The sequence below is a fragment of the Myodes glareolus genome, chromosome 1 (genome assembly GCF_982192425.1).
Source record: "Myodes glareolus chromosome 1, mMyoGla1.1, whole genome shotgun sequence".
Classification (NCBI taxonomy): Eukaryota; Metazoa; Chordata; class Mammalia; order Rodentia; family Cricetidae; genus Myodes; species Myodes glareolus.
In genome coordinates, this window is record NC_142026.1 from 100577636 (window position 1) to 100587627 (window position 9992).

Here is a 9992-nt window from a genome sequence, read left to right on the forward strand (position 1 = left end):
GAGGGGAGTGGGGAACAATATGATCTAATACATTATACACATGAAATTACAAGAAAATAACAAAAATATATTTCTATAAAAGAAAGGAATGGTGGTGGTAGTTGCTGAGGAAACCTAGGATTTTGTTCATAATCCAGTGGGGAGTTTAAAAGAAACAAGATATTGGACATAAAAAGAATGGTGGCTTGAGCATATACAATATTCAGGTGCCAATAACGACAGAACAGCCCCAAACCACCGATGTCAATAAACTTCCCAAATCTAGCTATATAGTCTATCCTTATATCAGATTCACATCCCAGGTTAGCCAGATTCAGTAATTCTCCTGCCCGTGCTAGTGCATCCAGGAAAATGGACATTTCCTTCCAGCTTTGGCATCATATTTGTTCAGAAAATAGGTTATTTGCATTTTACTATAAAAATGAGCTTTCATTTTTTTTGTTCTTTAACAATTTCATACGTGTATATACTGAATTGCAGCCCTATTCCCTTCTCTTATCGACACTCCCACTGAAACACTTCCTTCTGTTTTGATGATTGTTGGTTTCCTATTGACCCACTGGGTTTAATTACAGTTGCCTACATGAATATTTGCGCGGGGGGGGGGGGGGTGTTTAGTGAAATATTGGTAATTTATCAGTGGCTACGCCGCTGAAGAAAATTGCACCACCCCCTTCAGCATGCATTTACAGCACATAGACCCTCAGTGAGGGGTAGGGCCTCCTAAGTTTCTAGCCATGCAGGATAAAACCAGCAGAAGTCCAATTTCATACAGGTCTTGTGCAAATAACCACAGCTTCAGTGAGTTCCTAAGTCCAGTGACTATGGCAAAGAAACACTGTCTTAAAAGAAATCCTCTCCAAACTCTGGCTCCTATATTCTTTTTCACCCACCTCCTCTGAGATAGTCCCTGAGCCTGGCACAGGAAGTAAAATGGATGTCCTGTTTAAGGCCAAGGACTCCACATTGACCATCCGTACTGTGGAATAATGTTTTGGTACACTGTAAAGATTCGTCACTCATACTGGTTTTAATAAAACGCTGATTGACCAGTAGCCAGGCGGGAAGTATAGGTGGGGCAACCAGACTAAGATAATTCTGGGAAGAGGAAAGGCAGAGATGCAGTCACCAGCCAGTCAGAAGAAACAAGATGCGAATGTCTCACTAGTAAAAGGACCAAGCCATGTGGCTAAACATGGATGGGAATTGTAGATTGATTTAATTTGTGGGAGCCAATTAATAATAAGCCTGAATAGGTCAGACAGTTTATAATTAATATAGGCCTCTGTGTGTTTCTTTGGGACTGAATGGCTGTGGGGCTGGGCAGGACAGAAACTTCCATTTACACAGTTGTGAGCCTCTGCATTAACAGCTGCATACTGTAAAACGCAGCATCTCTGATACTGGCTGGTAGCAGCATTGATCTATGAGTGTGAGTGTAAGTATTTAGAAAGCAGTTCAATGATTTATCCATTTAGAAAAATGACAATAATAGGTTCTCAGCGAGAGCTGATGACTTTGCTATCCACGGGGCTCTTGTCAGGTTTACAATAACAGACATGAGTTCCTTCCTGTAAAGCTGTGTTCAATTGGAAAACAATTTGTTTTCCCCATAACTTTCAGGCCATTATTACACCAGTGGACATATCTTACTAGGAAGGCCAGAGGGCTCATCAAGTCCACAGCTGGACTATTGATGACATTTCTCCGCAGGAACATACTTAGCAAGCACCCTTTCGCACTATGAAAGCTGGTCAGCATGGCGTAAACATCCAGCAAAGATTCTATGTGATTTCTTTTTAATGTCCTGCCGCCAAGTAAGAGAGTCATAAAATACATTCTTTATCTAATAATTGTGTTGCCTGTTACATCAATTAATAAAGACAACTTGGTAGAGTAGCTACGGAACATTATTACTGGGCGATGCTATAAGCTCAGTACATATACATGTATGCATGTGTGTCCACGTGCACAGAGTTGCCAGCTGTGAGAAAGAAACATATACTAACACAGAATGGTCTGTGTTTGCAGCTCAAAACATCAAGGTGAAGCAATAATTAGTGAGCTTTTCATATTTTAGATTCAGAATGTCCCCCAAACACCCACAGATTAAAGCTTGCTCCTCAGCTCATGGAGTCTTGGAAAGTAAAGAAATCTCCAGAAAGTATGACCTAGTAGTGGGAATTTGTCTCTAACTCTAGTTTCCGTCTGTGCTGGGATAAAATTCTGATCAAAAGCAACTTGAAGAGGAAAGGGTTCGTTGGCTTACCGTTTAAGAACACAATCCATCACTGAGGGGAGTCCCAGCAGAAACAAGAAGCATGGAGACTGGAACCGTGGAAGAATGCTTCTGGCTAGCATGCTGTTGGGTGCACTTAGTTAGCTTTCCTTTTTTTGTTTTTTTTTTTAACTGAGGGCTGAAATAAATAAAATAGAAACCGAACAGTACAAAGAATTACTGAAACAAACAGTTGGTTCATTGAGAAAAACAAAATAGATAAACCCTATCGAACCTAATTAAAAAGGCAGAGAGAGGATATTCAAATCAACAAAATCATAAATGAAAAGGAGGGCATAACAACATCCATACAGAAAGCAGAGAACAAGATGTGGGACCAGGCTCTGAAACTCCAAAGCCTGTCGTCGTTGACATGCTTCCTCTAACAAGGTTCATGCTTCACCCCCTAAAGGGTCTGCAACCTTCCCAAACAGTAGCATCACCTGGACATCAAGTGTTCCAATATGTGAGCATATGGGAACATTTCATATTCAACCCATAGTACTGACCTACAGAGCAAGGCCCTCTCTTAAAATGTGGGTTGTATTGCTGGACACTGTGGCACACGCCTTTAACTGTAGCACTCAGGAGGCAAAAGCCGGCCGATCTCTGTGAGTTTAAGGACAGGCTGGTCTACATTATGAATTCCAGGACAGCCAGAGCTACATAGTGAGATCCTATCTAAAAAAAAAAAAAAAAAAAAAAAAAAAAAAAAAAAAAAAAAGTAAGGGGGAGCATCTCTGTGAATGTGTGTGTGCATGTGCATGCATATAATGCATATATAATATATATAATAACATAGATACGTGACCCTGTCAGACGCAGGATCTGTGCTGATGTCTGTAGCTTCTGAGACCATCTAAGACTATGCCAATGCAAGGGATCTGGACATGTTGGTGTCTGAGGGCCATGCTGCCATGGGGAACCATGCCAGTCTGAGTGGCCTACACTGCCACCTGGGACCATGGTGATATTCGGACCCAGACTGCTGCCTAGGACCATGTCTGAGTCTGTGGTCCTACAACAGTCAGGGTCTATATTGATGTCCGTGGGCAAATCAGTAGGTTGGCCCTGGTGAAGGGAGTTCCATGGCAGTGATGTGGCTTGGATCTGAGGATCTGAAAGCAGGATGACTGGCCCTGCTCCTTAATGTAGGCCACATTGAACGAGCTAGTTGAGGCAGTGCTGGAGAGTTTGCCCAGGTAGTGACAATGAGGGAAAGCTGGTGGTTGACCAGCCCAGCTACCACCCAGGCCCACAACCAGTGCTATGAGTTGGCCCACCCCAGCAGCCACCAAATCTATGAACTTTTGGAGCATGTGAAGAGGACTGAAGATCCAAAACATCAGGATCTCCATGACACAGGATGTCCAAGAGGAGCCCTAGTGAGAGCCCACTATTGGTGAGCAGAAACCAGAGCCTGGAGTCAGACCAGTGACTCATGGCAATGAACACTTGCAGTAATGATTAATGAACTAAAAGAGAAAGAGCGTGATTCAATGGGCCACACAGCAGCTTCCACAAGAGTCTTCTCCTTCTTGTTTTTTGTTGTTGTTGTTGTTGTTTGTTTGCTTGCTTTGTTTTGTTTTTGGTTTTACTTTTAAATTTGGTTTCAATTTTTGGAGAGGTTGCAAGGGTAGAAGAAGGATGAAGGGGGGCAGAGAGATAGTGGGATTGGAATGTATGATGTGAAATTCACAAAAAAAAATCAATAAAAGTTTTTTTTTAATAAAACATAACATAGATAAGCACTTTAAAACTACAAGATTAACAACATTTTAGTTAGGGATCATTTGCAATGAAATGATTAGTCTTTCCATATAATGCTTTTTATTGTTTTAAAATTATAATTACATCATTTCTTCCTTCCCTTTTCACCTTCTGGCCCATCCCATGTAGGTCCATTGCTCTTTCTTAAATTCATGTCTCTGTTTCTTTAATTGTTCTCATACACACTCACACACACACACACACACACGGATTATATATATGAACATTTCTTAATATAGGCTCTTTCTCCTGGTCTAGCATTCCTTGGTTTCCTGAAGTTCTTTGTCTAGTATTGAGAGCTCATGAACTTTCTCTCTTCTGCAGTAGCAAGTCTATCAATGTCCTTGTTGTTCAGCTCTTGTTTTGGAAGCCTTGTTGATGGAACTGCACAAGTTCGCTGACCTTTTTAGAAGACACTGTCTCACAGCAAACTTCCTTTGGCTCACAACCCTCGACCCCATCATTATCCCCAAGCTTTAGGTACAAGAGCTTATCACATGGAACTTGTCATCACATGATCTCTTGTTCTCTGCATTTTGTTTGCTAGTGGTCTTCTGTAATGGTTCCCATCTTTTGTAAAGAGAAGTTTCTGTGTTGAGAGCCAAGGACTATACTTCCCTATGGGTATAAAGATAAATACTTAGGATGTAGTCAGGGAGTATGCTAACTTAGCAAGGTGATGATTGTAGGTTCTCCTCTGAGATCCATGGCTTCACTGGCCCTAGGTATTTTGGCAATATTCCCTTTACCATTCATGATCTTCCTTGTGTTGAGCCTATTTTAATTCTAATCAGAGAGAAGTGTTGGTTGCTGTCAAGATATATGTGCCATGGCTACATCCTTCCAATTATTCTGCTACTCTGGTACACAGGCATCATAGTTGGGTATGACTATGGGTTGCTTCCCTCTCTTGAAAACATGCATGGAGCCTCTGGAGCCATGAAAGCTAGTTCTCAGTGAGAAGGCTTTCAAGTCACATCTAGATCAGGTCCTCTGAGTCCTGTGTTCACAGTGTGTGATGTCTTCTGCATAGGGACTTACTACCTTTCACCTCTGGGAGCGGGTGTGGAGAAGCAAGGGCAATGGCAATAACCTATAATGTTTGAGGAGTCTCGTAGAAAATCCTGATCAACAATACTAAAGAGGGCTTCTCATGACTAAAGTGGGGTTTTCTGTTAAACAGTCAATGGCTCTTCGAGGGAGTATTATCAATCAGATAGGGGAATTTCATTTAATTTCTAAATGTGAATGTATATGCAAACTCATATTATTATATGTATTATGGTAGATATGACTCCTTTTGACTTTTTAAATAATTATTCTTTTATAATAACTGTAGGAGTTTTTTAACTTTAAAATTTTTTTAAAAATTATCTTCCAGGAAAAGAAATTGGCAATGTGTATAAAGAAATTTTGGTTCAGTGATTCCATTTCTTGGGCTCCACAAGTATTGTGGGACAATGATCTTTTATCCTGTTGCTTTTATTAGTTTTAATAAAACACTGATTGGTCAGTAGCCAGGCAGGAAGTATAGGCGGGACAACCAGACAGGAAGTAGAGGCAGGTCAAGGAGAACAGAAGAATCCTGGGAATAGGATGCAGTCTCGGCCCAGACACAGAAGAAGCAAGATGTGATTGCCACACTGGAAAAGGTACCAAGCCTTGTGGCTAACATATACTAGACTAATGGGCGAATATAAGTTATAAGAGTTAATAAGGAACCTGAGATATTAGGCCAATCTGTTTATAATTAATGTAGACCTCTGTGTAATTTCTTTGACTTAATGATTGTGGGAACCGGACAGGACAGAAAACTCAGTCAACACACAAGGATCAGGGTCGAGGCTTCTGGTTTACAGTTTGCATGTTACAGATTACACATAGCATCAGAAATTTGCAAAGTTACTGAAATTTCACAGTAAGGTTCAAATTAAATAAGTGTTGGTGTATCCATACACTGTCAATGTCACCCACTCAAATTGTTTGATAACACAGAAAATATTCACACTATTTTCAATGGTAATTTTTTTTACCTTAAATTGTGTACATTTCTCTAATATACTTACAGAGTGTCTTCAAGGCACAATACACGGATATACACCAAACAACATATATATATATATCTGTGTACCATACAATTAGGATAAAATTTTCTTTGCCTGCAACTGTAAGGGTGTGTGTGTGTGTGTGTGTGTGTGTGTGTGTGTGCGTGCAACAAGATCATAGTACAGGGATGCTATAACATCACTAAATTCTCATACGCAATAGTAGAAACTCAATGAATTCTGTCTATGGCTGGCATGTTACAACAGCACAGTTGTACTGTTTTTACAAGAAAACTGCTATCTAGAACATTTGTATATGGGTCTCTGAGACATGAAAGTGAGTCCAGGAACAAGTCATGGACAAAGGACTTACTTTTCTGTATAAGATTCAGCACACTGTTTAATTTCTATAGATGTCTACTAGGACTCTCATGTAATAAAGCTGACTTTTAGAAGTGGATAAGCTAGGAAAGACTAACATTCTTTTTTTCCATCTATGATCAAAATTATCAACGATATAGACATTGGAGTTAGGCAGCTGAATATAAAATATCAAGTTACTTGGAGTTTTAATCAGAGTGTAATAAATGGAGATGGCACATGACCACTGAATTGGCAAGGACAGATCCAGTTCCTTGCACAGCTGTAAAATAGGTTATCCCTACAGAGTCAGGCAAAGCTCAGAACAGAATGGTGCATCTTGTACAATGGCTGCATTTAAGAATCAGGAGGAGGAGAGTTGACTTAGGCATATTCAGTGTTTTCCTCTGAAGTCAGTGGTCCTTGCCCTCAGATCACTCATTGCCTATCTACTAATTGGATGTGCAGATGCTGACTGCTTTGAGCAAGGCACTTTCCTGTGGTTGCGCAGTGAACAATGAGATAGGTAAGAGAAGGCTACACTTCTCAATAGCTCAAAGCTGGTAAAGTATACATATATATACCATGACAGGGAAATGGGTATTCAAGTAACTATATAGGTGATAACAAATGAATGTTCCAGTCTAAGAATATTTTTCTGGTCGTTCCTATACACCTACACATCTATAACACAATTACTGCACTGAAAACTCAGGCGATGCTGTTTGCAAGAGAAGGGGGTAATTTCCTGTGAGATTATGTTTCTTAAATATGTCAGAGAAACTACAGACATGAAGTTCCAGCAATGTGGCTTCCTAAACCAAGATCTGAGCAAAAACGACACCAACAGACATACTAACATGAAAGTTCTTTGTCCTCATCAGTATTTGCCGTAATAAAAAGATAATAGTAGTACTGGTCAAGACGGAGGGCCTAGAGCACTTACTGCACAAGCATGAAGACTTGAGTTAAAATCCTCAGAGCCCATTGAAAAGGATATGACAGGACATGAGTTCAGTGGATAAGAGCATTTGCTGTTCTTGCAGAGGATCAGTATTCAGTTCTGAACCCAGATCTCTCTCTCTCTCTCTCTCTCTCTCTCTCTCTCTCTCTCTCTCTCTCTCTCTCTCTCTCTCTCTGTCTGTCTCTCTCTCTTACATACACCATGCATGCACACACATGTATACAGATAAATGAATAAGCAAATGGGGAAGGAAAGAAGACACTAGTAATGATTTCCACTCATCTTGGCATAATCTAAGTAAAGCTGTTGATTCTCTAACATGTTTAACTCGGGCATATTCACCTTCTTTCTGCCTGTTACAATCTGTTTTCAGGCATTTTCCTCATGGATAGATGTAAAATAGTCTTTGTATTTTGAAATATTTAGCCATTTCAGTGGCAGTCTTCAATATAGTTTATGTAGTGATAATGAAATTGTCTTTTCTAATTTCTTAAAGACCTTTTTGTACAACCATGGTCCTGGAAAATCACACATCAAAGACAGCAAGGAAAAGAAAGCACTGAGTAATTTTTAAAGCTCTTTTTTTTTAGCACTTTCAGAAATGCACTTTGTGGCTAAGCAAGGTCACCCACATAATACACATTTGTTATAATCAGAAAACTATGGAACATTTTGCTAGGATTCATGACATAAAAAAATCTAGTCTTCTAAAAATGACAGTTTTAACACATACATTTATTTCTGTTCCATGTAAATACAGCATTAAAAGTATAAATAATATGAAACCCACAAGAGGAAGGGGAATGTAAGAGAAGATAGCCAAAAATTGGGTTGTTAAATCTGGATACTGTAAGTTGGGGCTTTGCCATATAGAAATATAGAAACAGGCTAGACTCTGGGAAAACTACTGAAAAACTGGTTGAAGATACGCCTTATCCTGTACAAGGAAGCATATTTTAGGCAGAAGAAATTGTCAAAAATTGAGCTATGACATACAAGAAGACAGAGGCCTGTGACAGACTTCTATGTGCAGAGTGTGGGCCAGCTTCAAAAGTCATGTCATCCTTGACATGTCTTTATGTCATCCTTAGTGTGGTCAAAGACAGCTTCCCAAATCAGTCCTTATCAGACATAAGCAGACATACTGAGTACAAGCCTTTGGAATGTAAGAAGTGTGAGTTCACAGAAATAACAAGGGCAGTCTGAGAAGAAGAATCTTATTTAAGTGGGGGGGGGGGAAGAGCCAGAGGCACAGCTCACCAAACTAAGACATTTATACCCTACAAAGACTTAGAGACCATGTCTTCAAAATACCAAGGACACCATTACCATTGTTCTGGACACTTTTACAGCAACTTGATACAAGCTAACGTCATCTGGGAGGAAACATCAATTAAGAAAATGCCTTCATAAAATCAGGATTGTGGGGAAGTATTTAAGGCCTTTTCTTAATTACTTATTGAAGGAGGAGGGTCCAGTCTGTTGAGGGCGATGCCATCCCTGGGCTGGTGGTCCTTGGTTCTGTAAAAAAGTAGGCTGAGAAAGCTATGGGGAGCAAGTCACTAAGCAGCACACCTCCGTGCCCTCTGCATCAGCTCCTGCCTCCAGGTTTCCACCCTGTGTAAGTACCAGTCCTGACTTCCTTTGATGCTGATGGAAGAGTAAACCAAAGAAACCCTTTCCTCCCCATCTTGCATTTTAGTCATGGTGTTTCACAGCAGCAATAGAAAACCCTAACTAAGACAATCATCCAGACTACTAAGATAAAAAGAAAAAAATCATTAGGTCAGCAGAGAGAGGCCTTTACAGAACTCCCTATATTAAAATATATGTGAGCCTAATCATTTCACGAAGTTCTCCTAGGTTATTTACTAAGCCCTTAAAGAACCTTGCAAACACTTTTCAACCCTCCTTTGAACTTCTTAAGTGTGATTTGAATATGCAATGTGTTCATAGAAAGACGTGTTTGAATACCTGATCCCCAGTCTTGCTGCTACTTTGGGAGATCAGGCAACATTAAGGAAGTGGGTCCCTAGAACCTTGGCTCTGCAGGCTGGCCCCAGTGCCTACCTGCTCTCTAATTCCTACATTGCTGATATATCAGCTTCTGGTGCAATTTTTTAAATCTACTATTCATTATTATATAATATTAACCTTTTTTCTATGTACTATTTATTTAAAGCACTAATCTAAAAGTTTTAATCATTCAAGGATGGATTTTATATTTCATTTTTCTGTTTACTCATTCATGATTCTTTCATTAAAAAATCTCAAGGGAAAGAAATTTTAAGGATTAGCAATCATATAAAAATTCACAGTGAAGTAAAAATTTACTGCATGACTACCTACATTCATTTTGCCTTTAAACATATACTGTGGGTAATGGGATTTCAATAAAATGTTTTATATATCAGCAATAATTTCCCCTAGGAATAGTGCTACAAAAGTAGTGTAGGAAAATAAAAACTACAGGTACAAAAGCTATTGAAGTTTTATAATATTGACTTAAGATCATGTCTGTAGAGTAAAAGGCCAACTGCAATGCTTATTATAATTAATGGTTAGTGATAATTGC